This window comes from Coregonus lavaretus (genome assembly GCF_964263955.1).
Source record: "Coregonus lavaretus genome assembly, chromosome: 8".
Lineage (NCBI taxonomy): Eukaryota > Metazoa > Chordata > Actinopteri > Salmoniformes > Salmonidae > Coregonus > Coregonus lavaretus.
This window is the reverse complement of record NC_139995.1, coordinates 6,110,530-6,136,152: the sequence shown is the minus strand read 5'-3', so window position 1 is coordinate 6,136,152 and position 25,623 is coordinate 6,110,530.

The window sequence follows — 25,623 nt, the reverse complement described above, 5'->3', positions numbered from 1 at the left end:
AGTGTGAACCTGCTTTCATCTGTGAAGAGCACAGAGCGCCAGTGGCGAATTTGCCAATCTTGGTGTTCTCTGGCAAATGCCAAACGTCCTGCACAGTGTTGGGCTGTAAGCACAACCCCCACCTGTGGACGTCGGGCCCTCATACCACCCTCATGGAGTCTGTTTCTGACCGTTTGAGCAGACACATGCACATTTGTGGCCTGCTGGAGGTCATTTTGCAGGGCTCTGGCAGTGCTCCTCCTGCTCCTCCTTGCACAAAGGCGGAGGTAGCGGTCCTGCTGCTGGGTTGTTGCCCTCCTACGGCCTCCTCCACATCTCCTGATGTACTGGCCTGTCTCCTGGTAGCGCCTCCATGCTCTGGACACTACGCTGACAGACACAGCAAACCTTCTTGCCACAGCTCGCATTGATGTGCCATCCTGGATGAGCTGCACTACCTGAGCCACTTGTGTGGGTTGTAGACTCCGTCTCATGCTACCACTAGAGTGAAAGCACCGCCAGCATTCAAAAGTGACCAAAACATCAGCCAGGAAGCATAGGAACTGAGAAGTGGTCTGTGGTCACCACCTGCAGAACCACTCCTTTATTGGGGGTGTCTTGCTAATTGCCTATAATTTCCACCTGTTGTCTATTCCATTTGCACAACAGCATGTGAATTTTATTGTCAATCAGTGTTGCTTCCTAAGTGGACAGTTTGATTTCACAAAGTGTGATTGACTTGGAGTTACATTGTGTTGTTTAAGTGTTCCCTTTATTTTTTTGAGCAGTGTAGTATGTATAAGCTGCAAGTAGAGGCCGAAGCATGTTGTTGTTCAATAGTTTAGTCTAATTTAGGGAAGGGGTCGTGGGGTTGGAAAGTAGTAAAGGGAAATATATATATTTTTTAAGGATATGTATATGTATGTATGTATATGTATTTATATGTATGTGTATTTATATGTATGTGTGTATGTATATATATATATATATATATATATATATATATTAAATATATATATATACACACAGTGGGGAGAACAAGTATTTGATACACTGCCAATTTTGCAGGTTTTCCTACTTACAAAGCATGTAGAGGTCTGTAATTTTTATCATAGGTACACTTCAACTGTGAGAGACGGAATCTAAAACAAAAATCCAGAAAATCACATTGTATGATTTTTAAGTAATTAATTTACATTTTATTGCATGACATAAGTATTTGATCACCTACCAACCAGTAAGAATTCCGGCTCTCACAGACCTGTTAGTTTTTCTTTAAGAAGCCCTCCTGTTCTCCACTCATTACCTGTATTAACTGCACCTGTTTGAACTCGTTACCTGTATAAAAGACACCTGTCCACATACTCAATCAAACAGACTCCAACTTCTCCACAATGGCCAAGACCAGAGAGCTGTGTAAGGACATCCGGGATAAAATTGTAGACCTGCACAAGGCTGGGATGGGCTACAGGACAATAGGCAAGCAGCTTGGTGAGAAGGCAACAACTGTTGGCGCAATTATTAGAAAATGGAAGAAGTTCAAGATCTCACCTCGTGGGGCATCAATGATCATGAGGAAGGTGAGGGATCAGCCCAGAACTACACGGCAGGACCTGGTCAATGACCTGAAGAGAGCTGGGACCACAGTCTCAAAGAAAACCATTAGTAACACACTACGCCGTCATGGATTAAAATCCTGCTGCGCACGCAAGGTCCCCCTGCTCAAGCCAGCGCATGTCCAGGCCCATCTGAAGTTTGCCAATGACCATCTGGATGATCCAGAGGAGGAATGGGAGAAGGTCATGTGGTCTGATGAGACAAAAATAGAGCTTTTTGGTCTAAACTCCACTCGCCGTGTTTGGAGGAAGAAGAAGGATGTGTACAACCCCAAGAACACCATCCCAACCGTGAAGCATGGAGGTGGAAACATCATTCTTTGGGGATGCTTTTCTGCAAAGGGGACAGGACGACTGCACCATATTGAGGGGAGGATGGATGGGGCCATGTATCGCGAGATCTTGGCCAACAACCTCCTTCCCTCAGTAAGAGCATTGAAGATGGGTCGTGGCTGGGTCTTCCAGCATGACAATGACCCGAAACACACAGCCAGGGCAACTAAGGAGTGGCTCCGTAAGAAGCATCTCAAGGTCCTGGAGTGGCCTAGCCAGTCTCCAGACCTGAACCAATAGAAAATCTTTGGAGGGAGCTGAAAGTCCGTATTGCCCAGCGACAGCCCCGAAACCTGAAGGATCTGGAGAAGGTCTGTATGGAGGAGTGGGCCAATATCCCTGCTGCAGTGTGTGCAAACCTGGTCAAGACCTACAGGAAACGTATGATCTCTGTAATTGCAAACAAATGTTTCTGTACCAAATATTAAGTTCTGCTTTTCTGATGTATCAAATACTTATGTCATGCAATAAAATGCAAATTAATTACTTAAAAATCATACAATGTGATTTTCTGGATTTTTGTTGTAGATTCCGTCTCTCAGTTGAAGTGTACCTATGATACAAATTACAGACCTCTACATGCTTTGTAAGTAGGAAAACCTACAAAATCAGCAGTGTATCAAATACTTGTTCTCCCCACTATGTGTATATATATATATATTTGCGAGAAAAAAAACATATGGGGGATTGGAAGTGATGCAGACAATTACATTGATGGAAGTCAAAATCTATCTGCAATATTAAAGTCCATATTATAACAAGAACAGCTCAAATAAGAAACGAGAAATGACAGTCCATCATTACTTTAAGACGTGAAGGTCAGTCAATCCGGAAAACGTCAAGAACTTTGAAAGTTTCTTCAAGTGCAGTTGCAAAAACCACCAATAAATGCTTCACATAGCTCAAGAAACAGACAGATCTCAACATTAACTGTTCAGAGGAGACTGCGTGAATCAGGCCTTCATGGTCGAATTTCTGCAAAGAAACCACGACTAAAGGACACAAATAAGAAGAAGATACTTGCTTGGGCCAAGAAACACGAGCAATGGACATTAGACCGGTGGAAATCTGTCCTTTGGTCTGATGAGTCCAAATTTGAGATTTTTGGTTCCAACCGCCGTGTCTATGTGAGACGCAGAGTAGGTGAACGGATGATCTCCACATGTGTGGTGCCCACCGTGAAGCATGGAGGAGGAGGTGTGATGGTGTGGGGGGGCTTTGCTGGTGAAACTGTCAGTGATTTATTTAGAACTCAAGGCACACTCAACCAGCATGGCTACCACAGCATTCTGCAGCGATATGCCATCCCATCTGGTTTGCACTTAGTGGGACTATCATTTGTTTTTCAACAGGACAATGACCCAAAACACACCTCCAGGCTGTGTAAGGGCTATTTGACCAAGAAGGAGAGTGATGGAGTGCTGCACCAGACGACCAGGCCTCCACAATCCCCCGACCTCAACCCAATTGAGATGGTTTGGAATGAGTTGGACCGCTGAGTGAAGGAAAAGCAGCCAACAAGTGCAGAGCATATGTGGGAACTTCTTCAAGACTGTTGGAAAAGCATTCCTCATGAAACTGGTTGAGAGAATGCCAAGAGTGTGCAAAGCTGTCATCAAGGCAAAGGGTGGTTACTTTGAAGAATCTCAAATCTCAAATATATGGTTGCTTCATGATTCCATGTGTTATTTTATAGTTTTGATATCTTCACTATTATTATACAATGTAGAAAATAGTAAAAATAAAGAAAAACCCTTGAATGAGTAGGTGGTGTCCAAACTTTTTACTGGTACTTTATGTAAATAAGGTATTTCTGTTTTTTATTTTTTATAAATTTGCAAAAAATAAATAAAAAACTGTTTTTCGCTTTGTCACTATGGGGTATTGTGTGTGGATTGATGAGGGTAATTTTTTTTATTTAATCCAGTTTAGAATAAGGCTGTAACGCAACAAAATGTGGAAAAAGTCAAGGGGTCTGAAAACCTTCCGAATGCACTGTATAATCTTCTGTTCTCTAGTCCACTGCACCACCAGGATGGAGCTAGCATGCCATGTTTTTTCATGCACACAAATCTGTTCATTTTAGTCTATTCCAACAGACCCCATCTCAAAGGAAAATAAGTGCTCTTTAATATCAGGTGTGACCAATTAGTGGGCGTGGCCAACACACCTGAACACACTTAACAAGATAGAAGATAGTTTTGTTGATGCTGAGAACGGAATGTATATGGATTTGAAATAACATTCTTAGAATGTTCTCTGAACGTTCCAAAAGTTTTCTTGTGGTTTTTATGGAAAGTTTGATTAACGTTCTGAGAACGGAATGTATGATTTTAAATAACATTCTTAGAATGTTCTCTGAACATTCCAAAAGTTTTCTTGTGTTTTTTATGCAAAGTTTTCTTAATGTTATCAGAACAATTTGAGAACATAACTTTAAATAGAACCGTGAGGAAACCTGTAAGAAACGTTATGCTGAAGTACTGAAATACCAACAGAAGAACTTGTTTTTTTAACGTTCTTGGAACAATTTGAGAACATGGCTTTAAATAGAACCATGAGGAAACCTGTAAGAAACGTTATGCTGAAGTACTGAAATACCCACAGAAGAACTTGTTTTTTTAACGTTCTTGGAACAATTTGAGAACATGGCTTTAAATAGAACCATGAGGAAACATTATGCTGAAGTACTGAAGTTCCCACAGAAGAATAATGTTTTTTTTACATTTTTGGAACAATTTGAGAACATGACTTTAAATAGAACCGTGAGGAAACCTGTAGGAAACATTATGCTGAAGTCCTGAAATTCCCATAGAAGACTGTTGTTTCTTAACGTTCTCTGAACTATTTGAGAACATTCCCTATGTCAAACCAGTTGGATAATGTTTTTTTTTGTCAAGTTCCTTAAATGTGCTGAGACTTTCAAAGCCAAGCAACTATCCTACACCATTTCCAGAAAGTGGTGGGAAGGTTGTATGCAAAACAAACATAGGACAACCACACTCTCACCAAGCTCTAAGAAACATATGGTTCTCAGAACATTATGTATTAGCTGGGATGTTTGCGCAAGGTAACAATATATGGCAAAAATACCAACAGAATAACATTGTACAGTATGTTGAATCGTCCACTGCTGATGTAAAAAGGGCTTCATAAAATACATTTGATTGATTGATTGGTCCACATTCTTTTGGAGGCCAAAGGTTGTTTGATCAATACCCAGAACAAGAATCAATCAGCTTGCCTCCCAATTAAACAGTGCTTCTTTGAAACAAAAAAGAGAGAGAGACCAACAGGGGAAACAGTTAAACATACTGCATGAAAATATGGTAGACAACTGTCACTCTAAGATGGCCGCAGTCAACCCATTCATTACTAGGAGAACAGCAGAGTTGTTAGTGTCTGTACCTAATCATTACTAAAGCTCAGAAATCTTCTGCAATTGAAATGGATTAGTCTCCTAGGTCCTTATTCTGTCACATAATGATTCATGCCAATGTAATCCTTTGGAGGTTGTGTTGCATATTCTCCCTGTACAGTAAACTCTGGGATCTGACATGACATTAGTGTGATGGTTGCATAGGAGGGGACACTGTCATGATCATCTACTAACGGTCTGTAAGGACTGGAAGGTTGAGCCTGAGAGAGAGAGATACAAGACAAAGTGAGAGAGCTAGAGAGAGAGAATCAGATACAGACAGAGAAATAAATAGGAAAGTACACTATATATACAAAAGTATGTGAACACCCGTTCAAATGAGTGGATTCTGCTATTTCAGCCACACCCGTTGCTGACAGGTGTATAAAATCGAGCACACAGCCATGCAATCTCCATAGACAAACATTGGTAGTAGAATGGCCTTACTGAAGAGTTCAGTGACTTTCAACGTGGCACCGTCATAGGATGCCACCTTTCCGACAAGTCAGTCCGTCAAATTTCTGCCCTGCTAGAGCTGCCTCGGTCAACTGTAAGTGCTGTTATTGTGAAGTGGAAATGCCTAGGAGCAACAACGGCTCAGCCGTGAAGTGGTAGGCCACAAGCTCACAGAACGGGACTGCAGAGTGCTGAAGCGCATAGTGCGTAAAAATTGTCTGTCCTCGGTTGCAACACTCACTACCGAGTTCCAAACTGCCTCTGGAAGCAACATCAGCACAATAACTGTTCGTTGGGAGCTTCATGAAATGGGTTTCCATGGCCGAGTAGCCGCACACAAGCCTAAGATCACCATGCGCAATGCCAAGGGTCGGCTGGAGGGGTGTAAAGCTCGCCGCCATTGGACTCTGGAGCAGTGGAAACGCGTTTGGTGGATGCCAAGAGAACGCTACCTGGCCGAATGCATAGTGCCAACTGTAAAGTTTAGTGGAGGAGGAATAATGGTCTGGGGCTGTTTTTCATGGTTTGGGCTAGGCCCCTTAGCTCCAGTGAAGAGAAATCTTAACGCTACAGCATACAGGGACATTCTAGACGATTCTGTGCTTTCAACTTTGTGGCAACAGTTTGGGAAAGGCCCTTTGCTGTTTCAGCATGACAATGCCCCAATGCACAAATCAGTGTGGAAGAACTTGACTGGCCTGCACAGAGCCCTGTGGGCCCTTAGGTGTCTGCTGAACAGAGAACCACATGAGTTATGGTCTCACTAACCGGAGTCTGATACTCCACTATACTTAACACCACAGACCCAGTAACAACACACCTGCTACCTCAACCCCATGCACAAAGCGAGGTTCATACAAAAATGGTTTGTCGAGATCAGTGTGGAAGAACTTGACTGGCCTGCACAGAGCCCTGACCTCAACCCCATCGAACACCAATGGATGAATTGGAACGCCGACTGCGAGCCAGGCCTAATCGCCCAAAATCAGTGCCCGACCTCACTATGCTTGTGGCTGAATGGAAGCAAGTCCCCGCAGCAATGTTCCAACATCTATTGGAAAGCCTTCCCAGAAGAGTGGGGGCTGTTATTGCAGCAAGAGGGGGACCAACTCCATATTAATGGCCATGATTTTGGAAAGAAATGTTCGACAAGCAGGTGTCCACATACTATTGGTAATGTAGTGTATATAGAGAGAAGAGAAATGTAGAGGAGAGACAGAAAGGAAGACAAGTAAGATATAGCTGAAGATGCAGAACAGAAGAAGACACACATCCCCAGCAACTTCCTGTGGTCTCCCTTACCTCAGACAGGAAGATACCACCAGGGATTTAGACGCTAGTCTAGAGATGAGTAGACAGATTAGGCTCCCCCCTCACTGCCACCACACTCACCCCCTGAACAGTCCATTTTTCTTACTCCTCCTACCCCCCGTCCCGCACCCACCCATCAGTCACCTCTATGTCACCACAGCGACCGCCTTCACTCTCAAGGTTAGCGTGGCAAGGTTAAATTGACTTTAGATTAATTAACTGTCAATTAAGGTGGTAATTGTTTCACAGTGTGGTCTGCCCCAGAGACAGGGTGGGTGTGTGAACAGGGCCAGGGCTGTCAGATCTGGTTTGACTGTATAAGGTAGTGAGGTGTCTGACTGAAAGTCTTTAGGGAGAGAGAGGGAGTTAGAGAAAGAGAGACAATGAGAAAGAGAGGGAGGGAGAGCGATAAAGATAGGGACATAATACCAGGTACTGTATGTCTGCCTCATGTCTCTTTTCCTCTCCAGTGTGTGTGTGTGTGTGTTCCTCTCCAGTGTAATCAAGCTGTGGTCCACTCTGTGATGACACTACACTCTCACCCCAGTGTTCATCAGTATTCAGCTGGTGTTGAGAGGACTAATACCACTGTAAACCACGGTGTGTTTTCACTCTGAGGTGAACCCTGGACTGCTGTTTACTCTGGGGGAGAGAAGGAGAAAGAGGTGGGAAAAAGAGAGAAAGGGGGAGAGGAAAGAGGAAGAGAGAGATGAGGAGGTGGTGAGAGGGAGAGCAAGAGAAAGAGGAAGGGAGACAGATCATGCGTAGATGAAATGGTGAATGCCTCTCTTCCTAATGTGTGTCCTGGAGTGTTCTCTCTTCTCTCTGCTCAGTGAACATTCTCTATTGAACATCAACTGATGGACTCCAGGCGAAATAATGAATACTCTAGAGATGCATTGAACCAGATTACAGTTTACCTACGGTTTCATTTATGACTCAATGTCTCAAATCTCTCCCAATTAATAAAGACATTTCTGACAATTCTTTACACAGAACGTCTATCTTGAACCTGGTTCTTTCCTAAATATTTCAACCCTCCCAACTATTTCAAGAAATCACTTTACATTTACCCCCCTTTCAAAAAAGTATATCTTAACAGTCCTCTTCTGAATAGCAGTGTGGATAAATGTGTCTCTCTCCAGTGTTGTGTTGCTTTCTGTTGGTTGGTGTGACAAGACAAAGCTCTCCCTTCACGCCCAGCTGAGTGTCTGTGATTAAAGAGACGACAACCAAAACCATCTGCTTGTCACATTCATCTTTCATGGCAGAGCATTCGCCATCAGCAGGCCATCACTCAACACAGTGAGAGGAGAATGACAGAGAGATAGAGGGGTGAATGGGGGATGGGGGTAATAGAGAAGAGGGAGAGAGAGAGAGAGGAGGGGTTGAGAGAGACAGAGAGGAGGGGGTGAGAGAGAGGGGGGATTGGGGAGAGAGGGGGCGTTAGAGAGAGGTGGAGAGAGAGAGAGGGAGGGTGAGAGAGAAAGAGTGAGTGGACAAATACCATCATGATGCTGGCCTGTTTTCCCTCTTCTCAATGTAAATCCATCTGTTGACATTGTCCTTCACATGGGAGAGAGACGACAGTAGAGTGGTGGAGCCAGTGTGACTCTGGCCAAGTTCTGTAGCAACAAAAGGTGAACAAGTCTGTGGGAAAACCAGACATACTGCACACTTCCTACCACCCAACCTTTTCTGCTTCTCTTTATCTATCCCTCCCTCCCCTGTTCTCTCCTCCCATGATGGTCTCTAATAAAAGTCACAGCCAGCAAACAGGCCCTAGGAGATCATGGGAAAACCTGCTCTCATTCTTCATCCTCCCATCTCAAGTCCTCTCTCTCTCTCACTCGCTCTCTCCCCCTCATCCGTAGGAGTATCGATTTAGCGTGTGGTGTGATTGAGTCTAGGTGGTGTAATGTGGGCCCTTAGGTGTCTGCTGAACAGAGAGCCACGTGAATTATGGTCTCACTGACCGGAGTCTGATAGTCCACTATACTTTACGCCACAGACCCAGTAACAACACACCTGCTACTTCTGACCCCACACCCGGTAATAACAGATGACAATGATCTTACCCTAGTAGTCTACTACTCCTGACTCCACAATACACAGCAGCAGAGACATTTGCTACCCACACAGACAATGTCTACATATTTATATGGGACTGTAGCTCTTTGCTGATACAGTATACTCCAAATCGATGTGTGCATTTTTTTATTTGTGCACTGACTCATTGTAATTCCTGAATCCTATTAGTTAGTGTCCCCAGAGTTGCTCAGAGAAGACCTGAGCTAAGAGCAAATAAATAATGGTAATGATGATGATCCCTCATCTTGTCACCTTCTTTCTCCTCTCTCTCCCCTGGGGCCTGGGGCGGTGCCAGCGCAGGTGTGGGCTCATGGCCATGGGCCTCCCCTGATTGTAATTGCTTCCAGCCCTCCTGCAGCCTTTTCTCTATGGGCCTTCTCTCTCTCTCCCTCCCTCCTTGTCTCTCTCATACACACACACACACACACACACACACACACACACACACACACACACACACACACACACACACACACACACACACACAAACAAACACAAACATAGGGCAATAATGTACACACAAACACACCACTCCCTGAATGAGGTATCGGACTACCATCCGACCCCCAGTAGCTTGGCATTCTTTGCCTCAGCCCTCTAGTTGGCCAGACCAGAAACAGATCCAGCCCTCTAGCTGTGTGGATTTCTGGACCTCCATGTGGACCTCTGGAAAAAAGATAACATTCTGAATGGCTGAGTAATGAAGATTAATAATCATACATATCAGATTAGATAATTGAATTTGGTCTGAGTTACAAATGGCACCCTATTCCTTATATAGTGTGCTACTTTTGATCAGGGTTCCTGTATATAGGGAATAGGGTGCCATTTGGGACATACCTTAGTCTGCAGTGAAAAATGAGAGGAAATGGAAGAAGAGTTACAGTGCCTTCAGAAAGTATTCATTCATTGCAAGTTTATTGAAAATTAAATATATAAATAACTAATTTACATAAGTATCCACACCCCTGAGTCAATACTTTGTAGAAGCAAGCACACCTTTGGCAGCGATTACAGCTGTGAGTCTTTCTGGATAAGTCTCTGAAAGCTTTCCACACCTGGATTGTGCAACATTTGCCAATTATTCTCTTCAAAATTCTTCAAGATCTGTCAAGTTGGTTGTTGATCATTGCTAGACAGCCATTTTCAGGTCTTGCCATAGATTTTCAAGTAGATTTAAGTCAAAACTGTAACTCGGCCACTCAGGAACATTCACTGTCTTCTTGGTAAGTAACTCCAGTGTAGATTTTGCCTTGTGTTTTAGATTATTGTCCTGCTGAAGGTGAATTCATCTCACAGTGTCTGGTGGAAAGCAGACTGAATCAGGTTGTCCTCTAGAAAATTGCCTGAGCTTAGCTCCATTCCGTTTCTTTTTTATCCTGAAAAACTCCCTAGTCCTTAACGATTACAAGCATACCGATAACATGATGCAGCCACCACTATGCTTGAAAATATGGAGAGTGGTACTCAGTAATGTGTTGTATTGGATTTGCCCCAAACAAATCCAATACACTGTATTCAGAATAAAAAGTGAATTGCTTTGCCACATTTTTTGCAGTTGTTGCAAACACGATGCATGTTTTGGAATATTTTCTATTCTGTACAGGCATCCTACTTCTCACTCTGTCATTTAGGTTAGTATTGTGGAGTAACTACAATGTTGTTGAGCCATCCAGAGTTTTCTCCTATCACAGCCATTAAACTCTGTAACTGTTTTAAAGTCACCATTGGCCTCATGGTGAAATCCCTGAGCGGTTTCCTTCCTCTTCGGCAACTGAGTTAGGAAGGACGCCTGTATCTTTGTAGTGACTGGGTGTATTGACACACCATCCAAAGTTGAATAACTTTAAATTAATAACTTTACCATGCTCAAAGGGATATTCAATGTCTGCTTTTTTCTTTATTTTACCCATCTACCAATAGGTGCCCTTCTTTGCGAGGCATTTGAAAACCTCCCTGTTCTTTGTGGTTGATGAGAGATGAGGTAGTCATTCAAAAATCATGTTAAACACTATTATTGCACACATTGTGAGACCATTCAACTTATTATGTGACTTAAGCACATGAAGTACTCCTGAACTTATTTAGACTTGCCATAACAAAGGGGTTGAATACTTATTGACTCAAGACATTTCAGCTTTTAATTTTTTATTAATTTGTAAAACATTATTCCACTATGACATTACGGGGTATTGTGTGTAGGCTAGTGGCCAAACATCTAATCTTAAATCAGTTTTCAATTCAGACTGTAACACAACAAAATGTGGAAAAAGTCAAGGGGTCTGAATACTTTCTGAAGGCACTGTATTCTTCGACAATTACTAAAAGAATAATGTCAGGAGCATTCATCTTATGCTTTAGAGGTTCTGTCATATAATTTCGGTTGTGGGACATGTTTGCAGACACGCAAGGACACGTACTGTACATATACGCATGTGCGCACACACACAAATGTAAAACCAATACCTCCGAGAAGCAGGAAAACAAAGAAAATAAGCTACTACCTCAGCTTAGCAAATGCCTAAATGTCATTTTGTTGCTCTGAGAGGTTGGGAAAAGAAGAAACAACACAGGGAAGATAGTTATGTGTTGATGTCAAAAAGGGCCCTTTGCAAGACCAGTTTGGTGGAGGAGAGCCGAGGGGGGATGATATAGGAATGTTTTATCTGACCTGGATAGGTGTTCTCAGTGTTTTCACTAAGGGATGAAATTCTACAGACAGACAGATTCACCCTCTTTACATTATTGTGTGATGCTGGGTTGGATGAATATAGGTATAACAGCATCCTCTGGTGGAATAATGTATCACAGCAATCTCTGTACCATCATAGTGAGTGTTCAAATCAAATCATATTTGCCACATGCTTCGTAAAACAACAGGTGTAGACTAACAGTGAAATGCTTACCTATGGGTTAAAGATAAAGATTTTTTATATACATAGTGACACGAAGGATAAATACACAGCGAGTAAAGTAAAGACTACATGGCTATATACAGGGAGTACCAGTACCATGTCGATGTGCAGGGGTACGAAGTCATTGAGGTAGCTATAGTGCCTTGCAAAAGTATTCATCCCCCTTGGCGTTTTTCCTATTTTGTTGCATTACAACCTGTAATTGAAATTGATTTTTATTTGAATTTCATGTAATGGACATAAACAAAATAGTCCAAATTGGTGAAGTGAAATGAAAAAAATAACTTATTTCAAAAAATTCTAAAAAAAAAAATACGGAAAAGTGGTGCGTGCATATGTATTCACCCCCTTTGCTATGAAGCCCCTAAATAAGATCTGGTGCAACCAATTACCTTCAGAAGTCACATAAATAGTTAAATAAAGTCCACCTGTGTGCAATCAAAGTGTCACATTATCTGTGACATGATCTCAGTATATATACACCTGTTCTGAAAGGCCCCAGAGTCTGCAACACCACTAAGCAAGGGGCACCACCAAGCAAGCGGCACCATGAAGACCAAAGAGCTCTCCAAACAGGTCAGGGTCAAAGTTGTGGAGAAGTTCAGATCAGGGTTGGGTTATAAAAAATATAATAAACTTAGAACATCCCACAGAGCACCATTAAATACATTATTAAAAAATTGAAAAAATATGGCACCACAACAAACCTGCCAAGAGAGGGCCGCCCACCAAAACTCACAGACCAGGCAAGGAGGGCATTAATCAGAGAGGCAACAAAGAGACCAAAGATAACCCTGAAGGAGCTGTACAGCTCCACAGTGGAGTATCTGTCCATAGGACCACTTTAAGCCGTACACTCCACAGAGCTGGGCTTTACGGAAGAATGGCCAGAAAAAAGCCATTGCTTAAAGAAAATAAATAAGCAAACACGTTTTGTGTTCGCCAAAAGGCATGTGGGAGACTCCCCAAACATATGGAAGAAGGTCAGAATTGAAGGAATGATGGATGGCGCTAAATACAGGGAAATTCTTCAGGGAAACCTGTTTCAGCCTTCCAGAGATTTGAGACTGGGACGGAGGTTCACCTTCCAGCAGGACAATGACCCTAAGCATACTGCTAAAGCAACACTCAAGTGGTTTAAGGGGAAACATTTAAATGTATTGGAATGGCCTAGTCAATGCCCAGACCTCAATCCAATTGAGAATCTGTTGTATGACTTAAAGATTGTTGTACACCAGCGGAACCCATCCAGGAGCTGGAGCAGTTTTGTCTTGAAGAATGGGCAAAAATCCCAGTGGCTAGATGTGCCAACCTTATAGAGACATACCCCAAGAGACTTGCAGCTGTAATTGCAGCAAAAGGTGGCTCTACAAAGTATTGACTTTGGGGGGTGAATATTTATGCACGCTCAAGTTTTCTGTTTCTTTGTCTTATTTCTTGTTTGTTTTACAAGAAAAAATATTTTGCATCTTCAAAGTGGTAGGCATGTTGTGTAAATCAAATGATACAAACCCCCCCAAAATCCATTTTAATTCCAGGTTGTAAGGCAACAAAATAGGAAAAATGCCACGAGGGGTGAATACTTTCGCAAGCCACTGTATGTATATACATACTGTATAGGTAGGGGTAAAGTGACTCAGCAGCAGGATAGATAATAGACAGTAGCAGCAGCGATTGTGGTGAGTGTGAGTGTGTGTGTGTGTCATCAGTATGCATGTGTGTGCGTGTTATGTGTGTGGGGGTGGATGTAGTGTGTGTGTGTAGAGTCAGTTCAAGATAGTTATTGCAAAAAAGGGTCAATGCAGGTAGTCTGGGTAGCCATTTGATTAGCTATTTAGCAGTCTTGTTTAGGAGTCTTATTGCTTGGGGGTAGAAGTTGTTCAAGGTCCTGTTAGTTCCAGACTTGGTGCACTGGTACAGCTTGCCATACGTTAGCAGAAAGAACAGTCTATGCCTTGGGTGGCTGGAGTCTTTGACAATTTGTTGGGCCTTCCTCTGACACCGCCTGGTATAGAGGTCCTGGATGGCAGGGAGCTCGGCCCCAGTGATGTCTTCTGTAGCACCTTGAGGTCGGGTGCCTTGCAGTTGCCGTACCAAGCGGTGATGCAGCCAATCAAGATGCTCTTAATGGTGTATAACCGAGGGCCCATGCTTTTCAGCCTCATGAGGGGGAAGAGGCGCTATTATGCCCTTTTCTCAACTGTGCGTGTGTGTGTGGACCTTAGTGGATTCCTTAGTGATGTGGACACAGACGAACTTGAAGCTCTCGATCCGCTCTACTACTGCCCCATCGATGTGTATGGGGGCGTGCTCGCCCCTCCGTTTCCTGTAGTCCACGATCAGCTCCTTTGTCTTACTGACGTTGAGGGAGAGGTTGTTGTCCTGTCACCATACTGCCAGGTCTCTGTCCTCCTCCCTATAGGCTGTCTCAGCATTGTTTCATCAGCAAACTTGATGATGGTGTTGGCGTCGTTAGCGGCCACACAGTCGTGGGTGAACAGGGAGTACAGGAAGGGACTAAGCACACATCCCTGAGGGGCCCCTGTGTTGATGGTCAGCGTGACGGATGTGTTGGTGCCTACCCTCACCGCCTGGGGACGGCCCGTCAGGAAATCCAGGATCCAGTAGCAGAGGGAGGTGTTCAGTCCAAGGGTCCTGAGCTTGGAGGTGTTGAATGCTGAGCTGTAGCCAATGAACAGCAATCTTACATAGGTATTCCTTTTGTCCAGGTGGGTGAGTTCAGTGTGGAGTGCAATAGAGATTGCGTCATCTGTGGATATGTTGGTACGCATGCGAATTGGGGAGGGTCCATGGTGTCTGGGATGATCGTGTTGATGTGAGCCATGACCAGCCTTTCAAATCATTTCATGGCTATAGATGTAAGTGCTACGGGGCGATAGCAGGTTACCTTGGCGTTCTTGAGCACGGGGACTATGGTGATCTCTTTGAAACAAGTTGGTATTACAGACCGGGTCATTGATAGGTTGAAAATGTCAGTGAAGACATTTGACAGCTGGTCAGCGCATGCTCTGAGTGCGCATGCTCTGAGTACGCATCCTGATGTTCCGTCTGGCCCTTCGGCCTTGCAAATGTTAACCTGTTAAAGGTCTTACTCACATCGGCCACGGAGAGCGAGATCATGCATGGTTCAGTGTTGCTTGCCTCAAAACGAGCATAGAAGGCATTTAGGTCGTCTGGTGGCTCGCATCGCTGGGCAGCTTGTGGCTGGGTTTCCCTTTGTAATCCGTGATAGTTTGCAAGCCCTGCCACATCTGTCGAGCGTCAGAGCCAGCGTAGTAGGATTGAAAGCAGCAGCTCTAGCCTTTACCTCAGTGTGGATGTTGCCTGTAATCCATGGCTTCTTGCTGGGGTACATACAGTGCCGCTAGAAAGTATTCACACCCCTTGACTTTTTCCACATTTTGTTGTGTTACAGCCTGAATGTAATATGGATTAAATTTAGATTTTGTGTCACTGGCCTACACATAATACCCCATAATGTCTAAGTGGAATTATGTTTTTAGAAAGTTTTACAAATTAATCACAAATGAAAAGCCCTTTGTTATGGCAATCCTAAATAAGTTCAGGAGAAAAAAATTGCTTAACAAGTCACATAATAAGTTGCATGGACTCACTCTGTGTGCAATATTATTGTTTAAAATGATTTTTGAATGACTACCTCATCTCTGTACCCCATACAATTAATTATTTGTAAGGTCCCTCAGTCGAGCAGTGAATTTCTAACACTGATTCAACCACAAAGACCAGGGAAGTTTTCCAATGCTTTGCAAAGAAGGGCACCTAGTGGTAGGTGGGTAAAAAAAAAAAAGCATACAATGAATATCCCTTTGAGCATGGGGAAGTTATTAATGACACATTGGATGGTCTATCAATACACCCAGTCACTACAAAGATGCAGGTGTCCTTCCTAACTTGCCGGAGAGGAAGGAAACCACTCAGGGTTTTCACCATGAGGCCAATGGTGACTTTTAAACAGTTACAGAGTTTAATGGCTGTGATAGGAAAAAACGGAGCATGAATCAACAACATTGTAGTTACTCCACAATACCAAACAGAGAGAGTGAAAAGAAGAAAGCCTGTGCAGAATAAAAATATTCAAAAAATGTTCTGAGAATGGAAGTGAACATTTTGCCTGTTATGGGAACATACATTTTGAGGTTGCTTGAATGTTCTGAACATTTTACTATGGTTCCGTGAAAGTTTTCCTGGGAGGTTCTACAGTGCCTTCGGAAAGTATTCAGACCCCTTGACCTTTTCTACATTTTGTTATGTTACAGCCTTATTCTAAATTTTTGCTAATTTATCCTTTTTAAAACCCCTGAAATATCAATTGTACATAAGTATTCAGACACTTTACTCAGTACTTTGTTGAAGCACCTTTGGCAGCGATTACAGCATTGAGTCTTCTTGGGTATGACGCTACAAGCTTGGCACACCTGTATTTGGGGAGTTTCGCCCATTCTTCTCTGCAGATCCTCTCAAGCTCTGTCAGGTGGGATGGGGAGCATTGCTGCACTGCTATTTTCAGGTCTCTCCAGAGATGTTCGATCGGGTTCAAGTCCCGGCTCAAGGACATTCAGAGACTTCTCACGAAGCCACTCTTGCATTGTCTTGGCTGTGTGCTTAGGGTCGTTGTCCTGTTGGAAGGTGAACCGTTCGCCCCAATCTGAGGTCCTGAGTGCTCTGGAGCAGGTTTTCATCAAGGATCTCTCTGTACTTTGCTTTGTTCATCTTTGTCTCGATCCTGACTAGTCTCCCATGCCCTGCTGCTGAACAACATCCCCACAGCATGATGCTGCCACCACCATGCTTCACCGTAGGGATGGTGCCAGGTTTCCTCCAGATGTGACGCTTGGCATTCAGGCCAAAGAGTTCAATCTTGGTTTCATCAGACCAAGAATCTTGTTTCTCATGGTCTGAGAGTCTTTAGGTGACTTTTGGCAAACTCCAAGCAGGCTGTCATGTGCCTTCCATCTGGACACTCTACCATAAAGGCCTGATTGGTGGAGTGCTGCAGAGATGGTTGTCCTTCTGGAAGGTTCTCCCATCTCCAAAGAGGAACTGTAGAGCTCTGTCAGAGTGACCATCAGGTTATTGGTCACCTCCCTGACCAAGGCCCTTCTCCCCCGATTGCTCAGTTTGGCCGGGCGGCCAGCTCTAGGAAGAGTCTTGGTGGTTCCAAACTTCTTCCATTTAAGAATGATGGAGGCCACTGTGTTCTTGGGGACCTACAATGCTGCATAATTGTTTTTGTACCCATCATCAGATCTGTGCCTCCACACAATCCTGTCTCGGAGCGCTATGGACAATTCCTTCGACCTCATGGCTTGGTTTTTGCTCTGACATGCACTGTCAACTGTGGGACCTTATATAGAAAGGTGTGTGCCTTTCCAATTCATGTCCAGTCAATTGAATTTACCACAGGTGGACTCCAATCAAGTTGTAGAAACATCTCAAGGATGATCAATGGAAACAGGATGCACCTGAGCTCAATTTCGTGTCTCATAGCAAAGGGTCTTAATACTTATGTAAATAAGGTATTTCTGTTTTTTATTTTTAAAAACCTGTTTTTGCTTTGTCATTATGGGCTATTGTGTGTAGATTGCTGAGATTGTTATTTATTTAATCCATTTTAGAATAAGGCTGTAACGTAGCAAAATGTGGAAAAAGTCAAGGGGTCTGAATACTTTCCGAAGGCACTGTATTAATGTTCTGAGAATGGAAATTACAAATTATTTGAAGGTAATTAAATAACATTCTGAGAACATGTTTCAATCAGACTTGACACTGCTAGCTTAACTGTTAGGCATTAATTATGCAAACACATTTCTTTTTTATAGTGTCACAGCGTCTGACTGAGATACAAAATAAATACAAAATGACCTCTGATTCTTCCACACAACTGCATAGATCTCAACTCACAGCCATGTCACTGTGATGGCCTATTGCCATGCTCCTGCCTGCCTCTTTGGTTGCTGCCTGTCTGTCTAGAGGTGGCAGGGGTTAGAGGTCAGAGATTACATGGCAGATGTGATGTCAAGTCTCCCCATCCTGCTATCTCGGCAATGGCCAGTGTGGCTGTTTCTAAGGGGAAGTGACCCGTGTCTGAAGGGTTCCACTGTCGTCCAATCAGAAGGCTGCTCAAGCCTAGCGACACTGCTCAAGCCTAGTGACAGCCACCTGTATCATATACTTCTCTCTCTCTCTCGCTCTCTCTCGCTCTCTCTCTCCCTCTCTCTCTCTCTGAGGGGAGGCGTAACTCAACAACACTCAAGCTATCATGACGTTATCTCTGTGTGTATGTGTGTGTGAGTCTTACTGAATGCTGAATCTAATCTAATTAGGCATATTAGTTTAAATTACAACGACAAGGTGGTTTAGGGGTAGAGGGTGAAAGACAAGAGAAAGATAGAGTCATAGAGAAAGAACACAAAAGAGAGGGAGGGAGAGAGAGAACTAGAGAGAGAACACTAAAGAGTGCAAGAGAGACGGAGAGAGAGAACTCGAGAGGGAGATTGATTATAGAGGTGGAATGCCAACCTGTCCCTGTCCATCTCTCTGTGCCTGTCACTTAGACTGAATATTATGCCCAATGGGAGACAGAACTGTCATTCCCAAAATGATCTGCCTCTGACCCAACCACCACACTAATTCCACTACTGTTTCCTCTAACTCAGGGGTGGCCAATCGTAAAAAAGGCAATCTTACATGTACTGTATCACATATACAGTGGGGGAAAAAAGTATTTAGTCAGCCACCAATTGTGCAAGTTCTCCCACTTAAAAAGATGAGAGGCCTGTAATTTTCATCATAGGTACACGTCAACTATGACAGACAAAATGTGGAAAAAAATTCCTGAAAATCACATTGTAGGATTTTTAATGAATTTCTTTGCAAATTATGGTGGAAAATAAGTATTTGGTCAATAACAAAAGTTTCTCAATACTTTGTTATATACCCTTTGTTGGCAATGACACAGGTCAAACGTTTTCTGTAAGTCTTCACAAGGTTTTCACACACTGTTGCTGGTATTTTGGCCCATTCCTCCATGCAGATCTCCTCTAGAGCAGTGATGTTTTGGGGCTGTCGCTGGGCAACACAGACTTTCAACTCCCTCCAAAGATTTTCTATAGGTTTGAGATCTGGAGACTGGCTAGGCCACTCCAGGACCTTGAAATGCTTCTTACGAAACCACTCCTTCGTTGCCCGGGCGGTGTGTTTGGGATCATTGTCATGCTGAAAGACCCAGCCACGTTTCATCTTCAATGCCCTTGCTGATGGAAGGAGGTTTTCACTCAAAATCTCACGATACATGGCCCCATTCATTCTTTCCTTTACACGGATCAGTCGTCCTGGTCCCTTTGCAGAAAAATAGCCCCAAAGCATGATGTTTCCACCCCCATGCTTCACAGTAGGTATGGTGTTCTTTGGATGCAACTCAGCATTCTTTGTCCTCCAAACACGACGAGTTGAGTTTTTACCAAAAAGTTCTATTTTGGTTTCATCTGACCATATGACATTCTCCCAATCCTCTTCTGGATCATCCAAATGCACTCTAGCAAACTTCAGACGGGCCTGGACATGTACTGGCTTAAGCAGGGGGACACGTCTTGCACTGCAGGATTTGAGTCCCTGGCGGCGTAGTGTGTTACTGATGGTAGGCTTTGTTACTTTGGTCCCAGCTCTCTGCAGGTCATTCACTAGGTCCCCCCGTGTGGTTCTGGGATTTTTGCTCACCGTTCTTGTGATCATTTTGACCCCACGGGGTGAGATCTTGCGTGGAGCCCCAGATCGAGGGAGATTATCAGTGGTCTTGTATGTCTTCCATTTCCTAATAATTGCTCCCACAGTTGATTTCTTCAAACCAAGCTGCTTACCTATTGCAGATTCAGTCTTCCCAGCCTGGTGCAGGTCTACAATTTTGTTTCTGGTGTCCTTTGACAGCTCTTTGGTCTTGGCCATAGTGGAGTTTGGAGTGTGACTGTTTGAGGTTGTGGACAGGTGTATTTTATACTGATAACAAGTTCAAACAGGTGCCATTAATACAGGTAACGAGTGGAGGACAGAGGAGCCTCTTAAAGAAGAAGTTACAGGTCTGTGAGAGCCAGAAATCTTGCTTGTTTGTAGGTGACCAAATACTTATTTTCCACCATAATTTGCAAATAAATTCATAATAAATCCTACAATGTGATTTTCTGGAAAAAAAATTCTCAGTTTGTCTGTCATAGTTGACATGTACCTATGATGAAAATTACAGGCCTCTCTCATCTTTTTAAGTGGGAGAACTTGCACAATTGGTGGCTGACTAAATACTTTTTTTCCCCACTGTAGGATACTCCAAAGACTTCGGTGAAAGCAGTTTGACATTGGTATAACACACACAACTGTCCTTCACAAAGTCCACAGGAAAGAAATGAGTACACTTTACTCATGGTGCCAAGTAGTAAGCGCACTCTTGACAAAAACATGATTACCATTATCACAAGTCTAATCCCATAGGGCAAATTACAGTAATGATGCTAGTAACTTTATAAGCACAGTAAACACAGCTTAAAGCTTGACCTACAGTCCCGGTCTTTTATACAAAAAGCCAAATACAAATCTGTTTATTACAGTGCCTCAGTGTGCAGTGACATAAAGCTATATTATGTGGGGAAAAAGTGCTTCAACATTCTCAAATTGTGCCCCAGTCCAGTCCCCTCCCCCCAAAAATAAAATAATATTGTATTTGTATAAACACAATTCTGGAACTCAGTCCGGCTTTTAGCTAACTCTTGAAAGTTGTAATAGTAGAATGCACAAGGTGCAATCTGGGTAGCGCATCATCAGTTTTCCTCTTGTCATGTCAGTCATTGCATACCTTAGAGAGCTATTTATAACTAGTAAGAAATGTCCAGATCAACTATCCCATGTCGTTTTTTTTTGTTGCCCATACATATTTTTGTAATGTTTGAGTCACACAAATAAATATCACATGAATATCAGTGGCGGTCGGTGCCGTTTAAGATGAGAGAAGACCATTTTTTTTCATGAGCATGGCCTTATTTCTATTCCAGCAAATTGAATGGCTGTCATTCATATTCCATTCAAACAGTTCAATGTAACGTCGATAGGTTTAGGCTACTACATGATACTCACATTTTTTCCTATAGCCATCATGAGGTTGCAACAACCTAGCCTATGAATGAAAGTTTACAATGTAGGTGCACACAGTTTGAGAGAACAATTTGAGGTGACAGACACATTTTTTTTTTGTACTTTTACCCCTTTTTCTCCCCAATTTCGTGATATCCAATTGGTAGTTACAGTCTTGTCCCATCGATGCAACTCCTCTACGGCCTCGGGAGAGACGAAGGTCAAGAGTCATGTGTCCTCCGAAACACGACCCTGCCAAGCCGCACTGCTTCTTGACACACTGCTCGTTTAACCCGGAAGCCAGCTGCACCAATGTGTCGGAGGAAACACCGTCCAGCTGGCGACCGTAGTCAGCTTGCAGGCGCACGGCCCGCCACTAGGAGTCGCTAGAGCGCAACGGGACAAGGAAATCTCAGACGGCCAAACCCTCCCCTAACCCGGACGACGCTGGACCAATTGTGCACCGCCTCATGGGTCTCCCGGTCACGGCTGGCTGTAACACAGCCTGAGATCGAACCCGAGTTGCAAATGAGAGTTTCTATTGGACAAAGAAATGTAGGTATGTTTATGCCTGTTTCGTTCCATTTGCCTCCGTTTAAGATTTTTTTTTTCAACAGAATCGGCAGAATGAATAAACCCCTGATCACACAAAAACACAGTTCACTTTCATAGCAGCCACGTTGTATTCCTTCTCGCATCTACGTGCTCTCCTACTCTCACCTTTTCCCTTCGCTTGTGCACTTCCATGCACAATGTTGTAGAAATATTTGACTAATAGATAATCAACTCAAAAATATCTCTCAAGACACCGGAGCTTGTGAATCCAAGAATTAGACTTTATTGCATAACAAAGCCGAGCTTGCTCCATGGAACAACTCCCTCTCTCTGGCTTAGACACACCTTTTATACATACACACAGATGAAAAAACATGCGTACATTCCTAACTTATTTTAGTTCTGCACCACCCTTCTTTTTCAACGTCCAGCTGTCACACAATGTCCACTCCAAAATGTCATGAATGCTTTTTTTTCTATATGAAGCCTCTCATTCTATCATTCTATTGGCTGCGTGGCTTAGGCCCCTTCTTAAAAAACTAATGTAATGCACACTGTTGAGAGCCTCTGTGAAAGAACACATGCATTCATTTAAAACACAGCATATACAGTGGGGGAAAAAAGTATTTAGTCAGCCACCAATTGTGCAAGTTCTCCCACTTAAAAAGATGAGAGAGGCCTGTAATTTTCATCATAGGTACACGTCAACTATGACAGACAAAATGAGGAAAAAAATCCAGAAAATCATATTGTAGGATTTTTTTATGAATTTATTTGCAAATTATGGTGGAAAATAAGTATTTGGTCAATAACAAAAGTTTCTCAATACTTTGTTATATACCCTTTGTTGGCAATGACACAGGTCAAACGTTTTCTGTAAGTCTTCACAAGGTTTTCACACACTGTTGCTGGTATTTTGGCCCATTCCTCCATGCAGATCTCCTCTAGAGCAGTGATGTTTTGGGGCTTTCGCTGGGCAACACAGACTTTCAACTCCCTCCAAAGATTTTCTATGGGGTTGAGATCTGGTGACTGGCTAGGCCACTCCAGGACCTTGAAATGCTTCTTACGAAGCCACTCCTTCGTTGCCCGGGCGGTGTGTTTGGGATCATTGTCATGCTGAAAGACCCAGCAACGTTTCATCTTCAATGCCCTTGCTGATGGAAGGAGGTTTTCACTCAAAATCTCACGATACATGGCCCCATTCATTCTTTCCTTTACACGGATCAGTCGTCCTGGTCCCTTTGCAGAAAAACAGCCCCAAAGCATGATGTTTCCACCCCCATGCTTCACAGTAGGTATGGTGTTCTTTGGATGCAACTCAGCATTCTTTGTCCTCCAAACACGACGAGTTTAGTTTTTACCAAAAAGTTATATTTTGGTTTCATCTGACCATATGACATTCTCCCAATCCTCTCCTTGATCATCCAAATGCACTCTAGCAAACTTCAGACGGGCCTGGACATGTACTGGCTTAAGCAGGGGGACATGTCTGGCACTGCAGGATTTGAGTCCCTGGCGGCGTAGTGTGTTACTGATGGTAGGCTTTGTTACTTTGGTCCCAGCTCTCTGCAGGTCATTCACTAGGTCCCCCCGTGTGGTTCTGGGATTTTTGCTCACCGTTCTTGTGATCATTTTGACCCCACGGGGTGAGATCTTGCGTGGAGCCCCAGATCGAGGGAGATTATCAGTGGTCTTGTATGTCTTCCATTTCCTAATAATTGCTCCCACAGTTGATTTCTTCAAACCAAGCTGCTTACCTATTGCAGATTCAGTCTTCCCAGCCTGGTGCAGGTCTACAATTTTGTTTCTGGTGTCCTTTGACAGCTCTTTGATCTTGGCTATAGTGGAGTTTGGAGTGTGACTGTTTGAGGTTGTGGACAGGTGTCTTTTATACTGATAACAAGTTCAAACAGGTGCCATTAATACAGGTAACGAGTGGAGGACAGAGGAGCCTCTTAAAGAAGAAGTTACAGGTCTGTGAGAGCCAGAAATCTTGCTTGTTTGTAGGTGACCAAATACTTATTTTCCACCATAATTTGCAAATAAATTCATTAAAATTCCTACAATGTGATTTTCTGGATTTTTTTTTCTCATTTTGTCTATCATAGTTGACGTGTACCTATGATGAAAATTACAGGCCTCTCTCATCTTTTTAAGTGGGAGAACTTGCACAATTGGTGGCTGACTAAATCCTTTTTCCCCACTGTACTACATGCCTATATTCCTTATTTAAGCATGTATCTGGATTATAAAATATCAAACATGTTTATTATATTTTACCTTTGGCATCTCCCTACATGTGCCATAATGATACATAAAATAATCCTATATAATCCCCCCTATGGGACATTCCAACAATGTCCCAAATAATACAAAGATTAATTTTAAAATGAATGTAAGCATGTGCATTTACTTATTCTTAGCCTTGCCATATGTGGTTTCATTTCACACGCATATATTTAAACCAATATATCTTCCTCATTACTTGACCCATCCTGATGAGGACCCATAGCCCAGTCAGGTATTGGATACAAGTCTGCAAGGTTTTCCTCTAAATTAACCTCCCCATTTTCCTGTTGGGCTTTGTAACCATGGCAGGCCCATCCACCCCCAGGAACAACTCCATACAGACATTCAGGATTCCCAAATGGACAGTCCATTGGTCCTCCTTTAACATTACAAGATTTCCCATATTTATTAACATACTGTCCTGGAGCTCCCTGAACTGGGTGTATTTCTTTGGCTGAACTAGTAACAATTGTCTGTACAGTCATTTGTTTTACTGTGGTTTGAATCAAAAGTGATTTTAACAGAGGTAGTATACAACAAAACACTACTCCCATTACTACAAGTGATATTCCTATCATTATTGCCATTTTTGTAAACATTGCACCCCATTTTCCCAAAGTTAATTCCATCCAGTCCCAAACATGAGCATCATACCCAGCATTATCCTTAACCTCTTTTCGTAGTCCCTTGAGTTTAGTCATTGCTTCAGTGAAAGAACCATCCGGGGCAGTATTATTGGGGATAAAAGTACAACATTCATCTCCAAACATAACACAAACTCCACCTTTTTCCGCTAATAGCCAGTTTAGAGCCTGCCTATTCTGCCATGCCATTCTACTGGTAGCCTGTACTTGATCTCCTAAAGCTGATAATGCAGAGTCTGTGTAATTAATAAACCTTTGTTGATTATAATAAATATAATTGATCCATTCTAGGTTTTTGTTGGTTGAAATCCAGACAAATATTGATTCAAATCCTGCTTTAATTTCATCTCTTGCCTTATATTCATTTGGAATTCCTCTGGGTTGACCTATTGCATCCAAATATACATTGGGGTCATGTTCATATGATCTTTTTACCCTTTTATTATTATTCTGTGCATCCCTATTTGTTGTTTGGTCTACCTCCCACTCCGATATAACCACCTCCTGAAGCATTTGTACTCTAGCACATACTCCCTTCCATCCTTTAAGCAAAGTAGCTCTAATCCTTTGTCCTCCACATACCCAAAATAAATCTGCCACTGCCACCGATTGATCCTCATAAGGAGAAATCAATGGCATTGCCAGTGTTTGCTTCTCACATTCCCCAGGGTCACCCGGCCCTCCATTTGTAGCTATTGCCCCAGTACTTGATCCTGCTGCCTGATAAACTGCTCTGTGGGGGGTATCTGCATTCCAGGACATATCATTATTTAGGTGCCATATGATCTCACACTTTCCCTCAAATTTTCCCAAATCGTGCTCCCCATCTGTTTTATTGTAGCATTCATAATTTTGAT